A 13,187-nucleotide genomic window follows, 5' to 3' on the forward strand; every position below is an offset into this window, starting at 1 on the left:
ATAAAATTCAACTGCATTTTGTTCCAGTAACATAGCGTGGAAAGTAGAGATTTAGGACAGAAGTGAAATACCAAAGAAATATTTGCTTCTGTTGAATTATTAATCAAAAAGCTTGACTGTTTGCAGATTTCTGCAGACAAAAGAGCCTGACAGTAGCACTGATGTAATACAGCACTGGAACAATGAGCTAGCCAGCTGCATCTCTACTCTGAGGCAGTATTACACAGGCAAATTTCACTCCGATGAAATTCTAGAAATAATCTTCTGCATTAACTTCTTTCCTAGACTATTCCTAGACTACAGAAAGAATTCTTCAAAATGAAAAAAACTGAACTGAGCAAATTCAAATGTAATCTGTACTTCAGACAGAAGTGTTATTGCCAGCACTTTAGCAGAAGTTTCCAGGTAACAGGCTTCAATGATACTGAACTTCCAGCTGTCAACCAGTTCTATCTGTGCACTATTAGAAAGCAATTTTATTCTACAACAATTGGCATAATTTGGTTTATTTTGTTTTTACATATGAACTGAAAGCACATCAGCAAGAAATATGTATGATATGTAAATTAACAGAGAAACTTCTGTCCTAGTAAAATTAATACGTGCAAGACATGCCTTCACTTTGAGTTCAGCTTCTACGAAATCCTTGGCCCACAATGTCCTAGCTCTGGAGCATTTAAAAAATGTTACAATGAATAAATCTAGCCTATCCTGGCACAGGAGGGCTGTTACTCTCAGCTAGCTGGAAGCACACCCTTCCCAAGGTAAATACTCATGCCCATATTAATGCCAAACAGGGCAGCTCTTTTCTTACATCCTAGCAAGTCCTATAGCAATCAGTTCAGAGGGTGGCCAAGAAACAGGCTGCAGATGGAGTTGCTTTTAAAAGGAAGGAGAAAACAGCCACACTTGCGTCTTGCAGGCCCCATACCCTGAGACTGAACATTGCTGCCCAGGATTGCAGCACCCCTTTTACAGACAGTGGCAGTGATAAAAAGGATGAGGACTGGTTAACAGCTGATCTTGGGGAAGGTGTAAATGGTGTTTATCAGCTGTTATATCCTTCTCCCCTAGATGAGGTTTAAGCATACAGAAATGTGGCTTGATGGCCTTGCATTATTCCTAAATAGAAGATTATTGACGTGGTGTTTGTTGAGTACCCATACCACCAGCACTGATACTCTGCACATGTAAAGCAAAATAGTCCCATCGATTTCCCCTTGCTCTACAAGTGCTTTGCTAACAATGCTAACATTTGCTTCGGTAAAGGAGACCCAAGACTTTAGCATTTCCCTGGAAAGTAATATTTTTAATTTCTTTCGTCCAGGACAACTCTGGTAAATATTCATAAAGCTTGAGTCACTAAAAAATTGTTGCTGTGACAGTTTGATGCATTATTCAATCAGCAGCATTTAATCTCCAGCCAAATTTGTTCTTTACACAGCTTTTTCTAATTAGTATTGCTTTTTTTGTACAGAAGTCCAAAATTCAGAACAGGGCACAATAAACTAAGCTTATATTTATATTTATTTTTATCCATTACAATGTCAGAAAATGCTGAAAATGCATCAATCCACCTGAAACCACAAAGCACTCATATCTGAAGGTTTTATACATGAGACTTCAGGATCTCTCATGAAGTGTCCAGCTTTTGTTTTCGTAAGAAAAACTGAAACAAACATACTGAATCTTTCAGAGTCACTTTTTCACCTATATTTAGGTAGCAGTTAGCACTTTCAGACTGCTGAGTAAAAGGATCCAAAAGCAAGTTTAGTCATGATTATTACAGTTGTGATCCTGCATAGGGCTTGCATTAGATCACTAGTTTGAACGGGGCTTTGTGTTTAGCACAGCTCCTATAGGCTTTGGTATTTCCTACCATCTGACTACCTGAAAAAGAAATAGAATCATAGAATCATTTCGGTTGGAAAAGACCTTCAAGATCATCAAGTCCAACCATTAACCACGCCCCCTAAACCATGCCCTGGAGTACCCTGTCCACTCGCTTTTTGAATACCTCCAGGGATGGTGACTCAACCACTTCCCTGGGCAGCCTGTTCCAATGCCTGACAACCCTCTCAGTAAAAAAATTTTTCCTAATATCTAACCTAAATCTCCCTTGCCTCAACTTGAGGCCAAATAATACTGCTAAAGTCTCTGTGCCCTACTAACACAAGTTAGGGGGGTTTCACTGGCTTCAGCTGAGGCTCTGTCCATTGGTTTGCAGATGCAGAGTGACCCTTACTGATCCAGACTAGCAGAGTATCAGAAAACCTCATTTATTACATTCTTCCTATAAAAGACTTGAACAGAACTTCTGTACAATAAAGCTGTAAGTTTTGTAATACAAGGCTTTTACATGCTAGCAGAGGTTGGTTTCCATTTGGTTAAGAGTACCTGCCTCACTTGCTATGTAAAATTTCGATGCATGTGCTATGTTGAACAGTTCTATTCTTCTAAAGTCACCATATAAAGCTTTGATTAAATAAGGATGTGGCACATTGTGAATGCTAACCTCTTTTTGAGATCTGAAACAAGTGCTGTGGCTTTCAGAATTCAAAGCATTGAGCATTGCCTTAATAGCTGTGTCAACCCTGAAGCACAAAGCAGCAGTATAATCAGTCTTACAACATTCATGTTTTCCCTTAGCTCTACAAAGCTCACAAGTGGTGATTGGAAAGTCCCCTTAGTGCAGCTAATCCAGATCTTTGGCTAGGAGAGACAGGCACTCCTGCCCACAGGCCTTCCCTGCTGCATGCTTGGCAGCTTTCGCCAGCATTCCTTGGACTGCTTCCTTTTCCCCTCTACCCTGAGACCAGCATTTAAGGCTTCAAATCCCTTTGAGCCCTGGCTTTCAGCCTGAGGAAAACAAGGCTGCATCAACCCAGGAAAAGCCAAATCAGTCCCCTCTGCATCATTTTGTCTGTTCCTCTCTCAAAGTTGTTGATTATTTCTCTTACTAGTCAACACAGCTTAGTTCTGTGGACTCATATAACCTTCTCTGCCTCTTCCTGCAGAAAAAATTCACAGGGATTCCAACTGTATCCCAACTATGAATAAGAAAATGACCAGCTGCCAAAAAAATAAAGAAGCCAGACTGTAGAAAGCACTGCTGATGGTCGGTGGTGGAGGTCCTGCAGCATCTGCCATTACAGTGCTGGAGAACTCAAGACAACTACACAGATTGTTTCCACGGTGCGCTAACACTCACTGAATTTCTCTGTATAATAAGATAGAATCATAGAATTATTTAGGTTGGAAAAGACCTTCAAGATCATTGAGTCCAACCATCAGCCACGCCCACTAAACCATGTCCTGAAGTGCCTTGTCTACGCACTTTTTGAATATCTCCAGGGATGGTGACTCCACCACTTCCCTGGGCAGCCTGTTCCAATGCCTGACAACCCTTTCAGTAAAGAAAACTTTCCTAATATCCAACCTAAACCTCCCCTGCTGCAACTTGAGGACAAGAGGAAATGGCTTATCTCCAGCCACCTGGCAGAAGAGACCAGCACCCACCTCACTACAACCTCCTTTCAGGTAGTTGTAGAGAGCGATAAGGTCTCCCCTCAGCCTCCTTTTCTCCAGACTGAACAACCCGAGATCCCTCAGCCGCTCCTCATAAGACTTGTGCTCCAGGCCCCTCACCAACTTGGTTGCCCTTCTCTGGACACACTCCAACACCTCAATGTCTTTCCTGTAGGGAGGAGCCCAAAACTGAACACAGTACTCGAGGTACGGCCTTGCCAGTGCCGAGTACAGGGGAACAATCACCTCCCTGCTCCTGCTGGCCATGCTATTTCTGATACAGGCCAGGATGCCGTTGGCCTTCTTGGCCACCTGGGCACACTGCTGGCTCATATTCAGCTGGCTGTCAACCAGCACCCCCAGGTCTTTTTCTGCCGGGCAGCTTTCCAGCCACTCTTCCCCAAGCCTGTAGCGCTGCATGAGGTTGTTGTGACCCAAGTGCAGGACCCAGCACTTGGCCTTGTTGAACCTCATACAACTGGCCTTGGCCCATCGATCCAGCCTGTCCAGATCTCTCTGAGGAGCCTTCCTACCCTCGAGCAGATCAACCCTCTCTCCCAACGTGGTGTTGTCTGCAAACTTACCGAGGGTGCACTTGATCCCCTCGTCCAGGTCATTAACAAAGATATTAAACAGAACTGGCCCCAATACTGAGCCCTGGGGAACACCCCTTGTGACCCGCCACCAACTGGATTTAACTCCATTCACCACAACCCTCTGGGCTTGTACATCCAGCCAGTTTTTTACCCAGCAAAGAATGCACTTGTCTAAGCCATGAGCTGCAGAGAGTTGCACCACTCGGGTATGAGTACATAGATACAAACAGATCTCCATTGGAGACAAGGCTTAAAAGCAATGACAGCTTTTCCATCAATGTTGCTGCCAAAAATCTGAAATTAAAAAAATAATTCATAATGGCACATCTGCATTGACCAAGCGTAAGGCTTTGATATTCTGTTTTTCGTCATTTGGACAAACTTGAGTCTCAACACTACCACGTATGAGTGCTTCATATGCTATCCACAATGCCTTTGTTTCCCTCCCCGAGAGAACAGACACGCCTACTCCCTTTACCCCAAATAGCAAGGCACAGGCTGGTATCCCATCCAGTAACTTCTGCAGCCTTTGAACAATCCTCAGAGAAGCAATAATAAACTGTTAGTTGATGATGATGAAGGCAAGAACCATACGACTGTGTTGGAGGTAAGATGGACCTTCTGCCCATTCTCAGCATGGTAACTGTAAGGTTAGGTGCCATCCTGCTGTTATGGGAGTGACTGTGATAACATCGTCAGTGATATCTGCATTAAGCTACAGTGTATGTGCTACAAGGACCAAATGTTCTCGGAAGCTTGAACTGAATCATTATGAGTTTAATGTGAACCCCAGAGGGTCTTGTCTACAGAGGAGTAGCAGAGGCATGCAATAATATCACAACACATACTATTTTCTGACTATGATAGCACTCTTCTGCTCAGTCTAAGTTGCTATGCCAACAGATCCACCTAAGGTACTTCCACATTTCAGACTTATTGTGGAGAACAAGCCCTGGCCAATTCTATGTACAGAATATATAGACTAAAGTTGGTACTTTCTTGTTTTGTTTTTGTTTTTAATTAACTGTATTATTTTTACTTGTGGCTTCAGAGACATGTCTGCCTAAATACTACACTACAGGCAAGCTGAGCAAATGCAGGAAATATGACTGTGTGAAAATACAACTGCAGTCATCCCTGTTCTGTATGGAAACTGTGACTGCACTTCAAAGATTTAAAAGCATTAAAACAAACAAACAAAAAAGGCTTCATGCATCTTTCAGTTCTGTTGTATACTGAACACTGTTCAAGAGGCTTGCAACATCTTGTATCAGAACAAGGCAATAGTCATACATAAATGTGCTGATCATCTCATTTTCAGATGCACAATGCTTACACTGAACTTTGCTACTCTTGAGGCGGATGGTTAAAAAAAAAAAACAAGAAAAGGTGCCAAATGCACTGCTGGTACAAAGTTCTACCAAAATGTATGGAGTTAACCTAAGGGACAAATTTGCCCCAATATGCTAAAATGTGGATTAACTGCCCTTGTTTAAAACAAAACTGTAAGAATTTAGATCTAACTGTTTTAATACAAATTAAGTACAACTCACTGAGGAAATACTTCCAGGGAGGCTGTTTGTTTTAAAAAGTGAAAAGATTTCCTCTACAGATCATTTGCCCTATCTTAGAAAAATATTTCTTTTTCCCTAGGGATCAGGAACTAATATTTTGTGCTTGCATACAGGTACAGAATCAGTTACATAATGAGCTAGCACAGCTTAAAAATTTCTTGCAGTTTTTGTTTTTAAAATAAAACCAGCTGTCAATTCTTACTTCCTTGTGCTTCAGTCCTGCAATGCCAGCAGCAGCAGCCCTCAAGCACAAATAAGCAAGGAAAGAAGGAATGCTGCCACATACTTAGCTCCAGGACTGAGATATGATCCAAACAGCACAGGAAAGGGAGATCACTAACCACCTTGTCAGTCCTCCTACAGCCTTTATTCTTGAAGAGTCATGACTAGGACAGGTAAGTACACCTTTTTTTTCCGCACGCACTCCATTCTACAAATCCATGAGTGATCATGCCTTATCTGAGACACCAGCTTCTGTACGGATATCTAAAGGGAAAACAGTGGAGGGGCACGTGCTTGGAGTCATGGTACTATAGAAACAGCGAGAGAGACAGAAGAATCTCAGAGTATGTTCAAAGACATGGAGCTTTTGACCCATAGGCAGCAGGGGAAACAGTCACTAGGAGTCTTCATATGAAAATATAACAATATCAGAACACCCCCCCCCACACACATTCTTTTGGTAGTCTCCATCTCAGTCACCTCTAATACTCCTTCCAGGTTCTGCTAGAAAGACTGCTCCTAACCTCAAAAATCTCCTACAGAACTTCCCATGGTTTTTATTGGTAAGTAGCTTTAAGCTTCTGGCTCACTAAGCTCAGTGTCAGTAACTTTCCACAGATTTCATACCAATCTCAAAACTTTTCAGATCTCACTAAAGCATTCTCCAAGCAGTCAGTAGTTGCTAGTGAATACTGTCATAGCTTACTTACCATCCCCTAATGTCTCACCTCATCTTTCATCTGCAATGGAGAGACAGAAAAGGCTTTATCTTCTCTCACCATTTGCTGTTCAATCTATTACTCATTTGCCTTGAAGGCTCTGCAGTTAAGTAGCTATTTACAAAACTTGTAAGGTCCCCAGTCATTCAATAACTCTTAATGTAATAATCCAAGGGGGTGGGGGAAGCAGTACTATATTCCATATTATGGGATGGGCAAGGAAGCCCTTATAATTCCTACACAGAGGACATACCAACTGAGTACATCGATACCACGTAGAGCAGCACCACTCAGAAATACCAGGAAATATTCAAAGCAGAAGCTGGCACAGCTCGGCCAGGCAGGGTTCACTGCTCTGATTTTGTGCCACTTCCTACTCTGGTTCAAGCAGCACCACTGCAGTCTTTGAGCTGCATTCCCATGAGGCACAGCTACAACAAAAAAGAACAAGTGACTAAGGGAATCAGAGAGCACTTCTTAGTTCCCAGGTCAGTGTACATGACCTTCCCGAACCCAAATTCAACACCAGGATAAAATGTGGGCATGCAGCAGCCTCCTTCCTCCAACTGCTGCATTGTATTTTCCCACAGAAGTGAAACCTTGGTGAACAGTCCAGGTATAAATCAAGACTGATGGACTTGCTATATTCTTACAGGGAAGCCTGGATAGAACACAGTGTTAACCTGTATCACACCATGGCCAGGCTAGCCTTTTAGCAATTATCTCACCCATCTTTATTCTAATCAAAATACCAAAATATAGACATTAACCATGTTGACATCACAGCCTTCTTACCTGCTATGTCACTACTGATTCTCTAGAAGAGCAGACTGAAGAGGATAATCTAGGAGAAGAGGCACGGATTCTCCCCGATTAGCACACACTACCTGTTTTTACTTCTCTGGCTCCAAAGAAAAGACAAATCTAAACTGTTTAGCAATCCACCTTCTCACAAGTTCTTCATCCAAGCTACGCTTGGATGTGAAAAATCAAGAAACTGCAATCCTAAAATCCAAAGTGATTATTTCTGCAGAAGGCATCAATTATACATTGTTCTTCCTACAGAAAGGAAGTGTTTTCTTTGTCAAGCCAGTGTAAAGTATCCCAGGAAAACTCAGAGAGAATTTTCATTGTCACTGTTCCCATTTGCTTGTTCTTAAGACTGTATTCATTTTCCTTCTATTTTTCAGATTCTTCATTTCTGCATGCTACAAATCTTGATGTAAGCTAATAATTTGTGTGGACAAACAATGCAATTACTTAAATAGCCACCTAGTTTTCTCTTTTACAGTATACCTGGTAAACCAGTTCTTAACTTTCTGGAGAGAAAGATGACAAGAACTCATGTACTCGTATGTATGTTCACACACACAAGCACACATAAAGAAGTGTTTTAATGCATTGAACATTAGCCCCAATTTTAAAGATTATTTACAAATAAAAAGGGCCAAAAGCCAAGTTCACAGCAAGTTCAAGTGTCAAATCCAAGAAATCTTTCTCCTTTATATGCTCATTAGAAGTGTCATGCAAACACCTTCCATTCCACGAGATTCAAGCTTGTTTACTCCACATTTTATTTGACACTGGAGAACTTCAATTGAGGAGAAAAACAGTGAATCAATTTTAGTCCATCTCCTTCTTACCTTCTGGGCTTTTTATTAAAAGTCATAGAAATTAAAGATTAATGAAGTAATAGTCCTTAGGATGCTGTAAAAAAGGAGGCTGGCTCTATTGTATCTCAGATCAGTCATGAGTTACCTGCTGCGTAGCCCATTTGATGCAGAATTCCTGGAGAAGGACAAGGCTTTAGCGCAATCTGCATCAGGTAATCCAAACCAGTGCTTTAAATTACTGCAAAAACACCAGAACATTTCTCTGCAATTCTGTTTCATCCATGGTCTACACATTTTCAAACAAGACTTCATTTAAAGTGAGCAGGTACAAATTACTAGTCATTACAGTCAAGAATAAATGCCCAAATCTAGTAGGTTTTCTCCTCTGTATTTTTATCATTGTTTCAATTCCCACAGATCCAGTAAAAGAAAATTAACTGCTGAGGATTCAGGGATTTGAAGCAATGTTCTTCCAGCTCACAGTTGCTTCACAGAAATCACTGCCATGTGAATACTAAAAACAGTAAAACTTTTACCTTGCTTCTGTTCTTGGTAGTATATCACCATGAACTGTGGAATTTATGGAGACTAATTTCCTGTCTGTCTCCTGTGGATTCTCTGGTGTTTTAATATTGTGGTTCAACTCATATTGCAGCCTCTCTGTCATTATGGACACTAATTTCAACCACTGTACTCTGTTCAGATATGTAATTTCATAAAACTTGAAGCAACTCAGTATGGGACCTCAGCCTCTCTTTTGATTTTCATGAAAAACATTTAATATTGGGGGTGGAAGTGTGCAGACAAGGAAGAAGAGCAAGACAAAACGTGCTCAACACAAGCTTCCGTTTCTTAAGAAACCAGATTAGAACTGCCAGAGGGGAAAAAAAGCTGCAAATCAAAAATACTCCAGGCAATCACTAGATGGTGCTACTAAGAGGAAGTATGTACCATGAAGGAACTTTAAAGATCCAGGAGCCATCTGTAAGCTGTAAGCCACATGAAAGACTCCCCATCCCATTTTTAACTGTGTAGGCTACTTCTCCTCCCATGCAAACACACTATAATCTTGCAGAACCTAGTGCAAGTACTTATATACAAAAGGGACTCCCCTTTGCTATTGCTGAGTTTCTTTTAGTTCAAATTGGCACCTGAAGAGCAGCAGCCACTGAGTGCTCTGTGGTCCAGAAGAAGATCAGACAGATGTCCAGGGAGCTCACACAGTACTGAATCTCAGTAACAGGGCACTTCTGCCAGCATCCCTCATTACCCTGACTTTAGCCTTCGCTGCATGGAGCCTCATGAGAAGTTTCTGCTTTCACACAAGTTCAAGAGCTTGCATTTCTTGACATGCACAATCATAAGGACTATTTATTCATCTAAGCTATAGCACCTTCACAGTTCTTATAAATGAGGATACTACTTCCTTAACAGAGCAACTATTCCCCACTTCAAAGATAACTCCAAACTGTATCAAAATGAGCTGGTATACCATAAATTTCTTAAGACAGAACCAAATCTCACTTCACCATTACACATCACAAAGAATGTGCCAAATCACATGCTTCTGTAACCAAAGTTATGTCTGTGTTGCAGTGTGCCACAAGCTAGAACCCAGCCAGCTGTGAACAAGATCATAATTTAGCATTTTGTCAGTTAATAGGATCCCAATACCCAATCTCAACACAACATTTTTCTGCAGTGGGTCAGCACGCACTGTGCTGTCTCAGTCCTCTACCTGGCAATGAATCTGAGTTGGTAAATTTAAATCTCCACTGTAACACTAAATGATCTGTCTCTCCCCACCCCCTCCAAAGTGCTACATTCTCAGGTGAGTAACATCAGCATTTATAGAAGTAAATGCCTCAAGGTTTTGCTAATGTGCTAATGAGCTAGAGCCTTCCACCTTCAGATCACAAGCATGAATCCTGTTCAGCTCAAAGGTAAAAATACTGTTTCTAGCAGAAATTTGATATCAAGATGAGTTCTAGTTCCAGCTCCTCCATCACAAATTCATCTTTATGCTTTCTGTGCAGTTGTATTTTCCAAGTCAGACAGGACTTTGAGCTCAGTAGAGCCCTCTACCAAGGACCCCCAATTGCAGCAAGATCCAAAATCATTGTGATACAGATCTTCAGTATATACAGAACAGATTATCACACTTACAGGGAAAAATAAAAAGAATTTTTTTTTTTTTTTAAAGTAATGTAAGTTCTATGAACTGGAATTCATAGAAGTGCCCAAAATACCGAGGATTTTCAGCAAAGAGCTACAGAAGGCAAACTCAGTATAAATATCAGCTGCTTTAGACCCCTTTAACACTAAAGATTCCACTGTGGCCACATTATATTATTCAAACTATCCAGTTTTACTTGCACACAGCAAACAGCTATAACTGATACACATTTTTAGAAAGAAGTCATACAAATATGAAGAACTTGCTTTGGGAAAAAAAAACAGGGAACAGGGGTTTTAATTACAGCATCTGCAACCCCCTACGGGGCTTGTGCCCCTTTTTCCTGCTAATTTAAAATCAGAGTATTATGCCCTAACGTTGCTCCTAGTCACTGCAGAAGTTCCTCTCTTCCACAGGAGGGAGCTTTTATCTTGCAAAGACGACTGAACTTCTTTCGCAGTTCTCATTTTGGAAACGTGTAGGAGCTCTAAACGGTTCTGGAGGGCCCCACGCCTGACAGCTTCCACACAGGATTAGCAAGAAGATTCAGAAAGTGAAGAAAAACACCCCCAGAAAACCAAAGATCAAGCATTTATAACCTAAACCATTCTTGGACCCCAGCGTTATATCACACTATTATTCCCCCCCCCCCCTAATGCAATTACTTATATAGCAGAAAAACCTGAGAACATCAAATCCAACACCATATATGTCCATACATATCTGACATATATAAACTTCACTCATGTGACTGAAGGTATCAGCTATCCAGCCAGTACTAGAAGAGGAACAATAAATCACAGCAAGTCAAAGAATGTAACATCTTGAGAAGAAATCTGGCCTAACAGCTGAAAGAAATAACTGAATACAAATTTGAAAATTCTCTGGACAACGATTTATTAATCCAGCAAGTGACAGTCAGCTTTTACTAGGCTTAACCTGAATGGCTGCTTTTTCCAGAAAAACAGCTCACTTCCATCATTCAAAATTCTGTGCCACACTTGATCTGGAGTGGAGCTCTGAGCTGCAATTTCTATCAAGGTAGCACTGTGCTACCATCACATTTCACAGCTGCTACTTCCACTACTGTTTCCTTAACAAAAAAAAAAAAAAAAAAAAAAAAAATCACAAAATGCAGTGGTGACAAGCCAAGTGGGAGCAATGCTTAAACTGTGCTGTTCTCACCATCTTATAGCTAGAGAATTTCATATTCCCTGCTGTCTAAGTTATAGTCCAATGGATATATCCTCCTCCTGATGTGTATAGCTAATTCCCATTGTCAACAGTGGGAATAACAAATGCACACAAAGGGACAACGAGCCTTTGAGGCCTATTGTAGTAGTAATTTCAAAGTATCAGTAAATATATTTTGCATATGGTAGGTAATAAGCCTCGGCACCAGCTTCTGTGTTTAAGAACGCATTATGGGTTTGTACACTCAGAGCACTAGAGATACCCTACTCACATAGTTTCCAGCTTTGTACAAGTTTCAAGAAATAGTTCTGCCATGAATAACTGCTATATATACGTATCTATATACACAGATCTAATCACAGATCAAAGTTCTGTGGAGCAAAATGAGGTAGAAAGGCTTAGGTGAAATACATCTTCTGCTCCAAAGGTCTTACAATCTTGATTTCTGACTAGCCACATAAAAAATAGCACATGCTGCTTAGAACTCTTTCCTCCTATTAAAGTCATAATGTAAAAAAATATTACAAGTCTTCCCTGTCTTCAATACTTGCCATTACTTCAAAGCCAACTATGGTATAAGCATGCGGGCTGTTTTGGCTTCTACACAATCAACACTAGTAAAGATAGATTCAGCTGCAGGCCATGGTCAGCTAAACAGAAGGCTCAACATTAAAAGTCAGAAAAGCCAGCTCTGGTGTGATAACTCAGTGGCGTTAAATTTTCTTTAATCAAAGCCCTATCTAACATTTTAGAAAAAAAATACATCCAAACAATCTGCAGACCACATCAGATCACACTCTATGCTCAGGGTAATTTTTCAGAACAAAACTCTTCCTGTTCACAGGTAATTAACCCTGCAAAATTATTGTGCTATACGGTAAATGTAAATTGCTAACAAAATATTAATAACGAAACAAAACAGTCCAGACAGCATCGTTTGAGAAAAGACCACAAGTCCCAATACAAGCAAAGGCAACCAGAGAGTCTTGTTTGTATAACACTTAATAAGTCCCCGAGGGAAAAGGGACAACCATGTAAAGCTGCCTTGGTTGTCCCTTTTTTTTGTTTTCCTTTTTTTTTTCTCTCATCATAATTACATCTGTTACTGATGTTTCATAAAATGAAATGTCCAGTCTCCTGAAAGTTCAGTGTGAATACTGATAAAGCTTGAACAAAGCATATAAAAAAAGCATCCTCAGTGATACATTTTAGAAGGTAGCCAAGATCATCTTGGAAGGTTAAATCTCCTTAGGTGAAATAAAAAATCTTTACTGAGGAACACTGCATTTTCAGCACTCATTTGACTTATTTTGAGTACAAGGACATAAAGTGAACTTGACATCAAGTTTCCCAGTAGGACTTGTAGCTGACAAAGACAGCATGTCAATATTTACACTCATTCCAAGACTCCTATTTCTTTAAATAGATTTCCCCCCCCCCCCTACATTTGAAAAGAAATTATGGACTTTGTAAAAGTTCCTGAAAAGAATCACTCTCTTACAACTTGAAAGTACAACTGAGAAACACAGAACACTGGAGTAGATTTTACTCTAAGATGAAAAGGC

The 13,187-nt window shown here is 40.6% G+C and overlaps 1 long non-coding RNA gene across 2 annotated transcripts in view; it reads right to left on the bottom strand.

Annotated features, from left to right (window-relative positions):
• The window catches only part of LOC128140446 (uncharacterized), a 41,403-nt gene that overhangs the window by 13,108 nt on the left and 15,108 nt on the right, over window positions 1-13,187 (bottom strand). The window lies entirely within an intron of this gene.

The sequence above is a fragment of the Harpia harpyja genome, chromosome 4 (assembly GCF_026419915.1).
Source record: "Harpia harpyja isolate bHarHar1 chromosome 4, bHarHar1 primary haplotype, whole genome shotgun sequence".
In the NCBI taxonomy this organism is placed as follows: Eukaryota; Metazoa; Chordata; class Aves; order Accipitriformes; family Accipitridae; genus Harpia; species Harpia harpyja.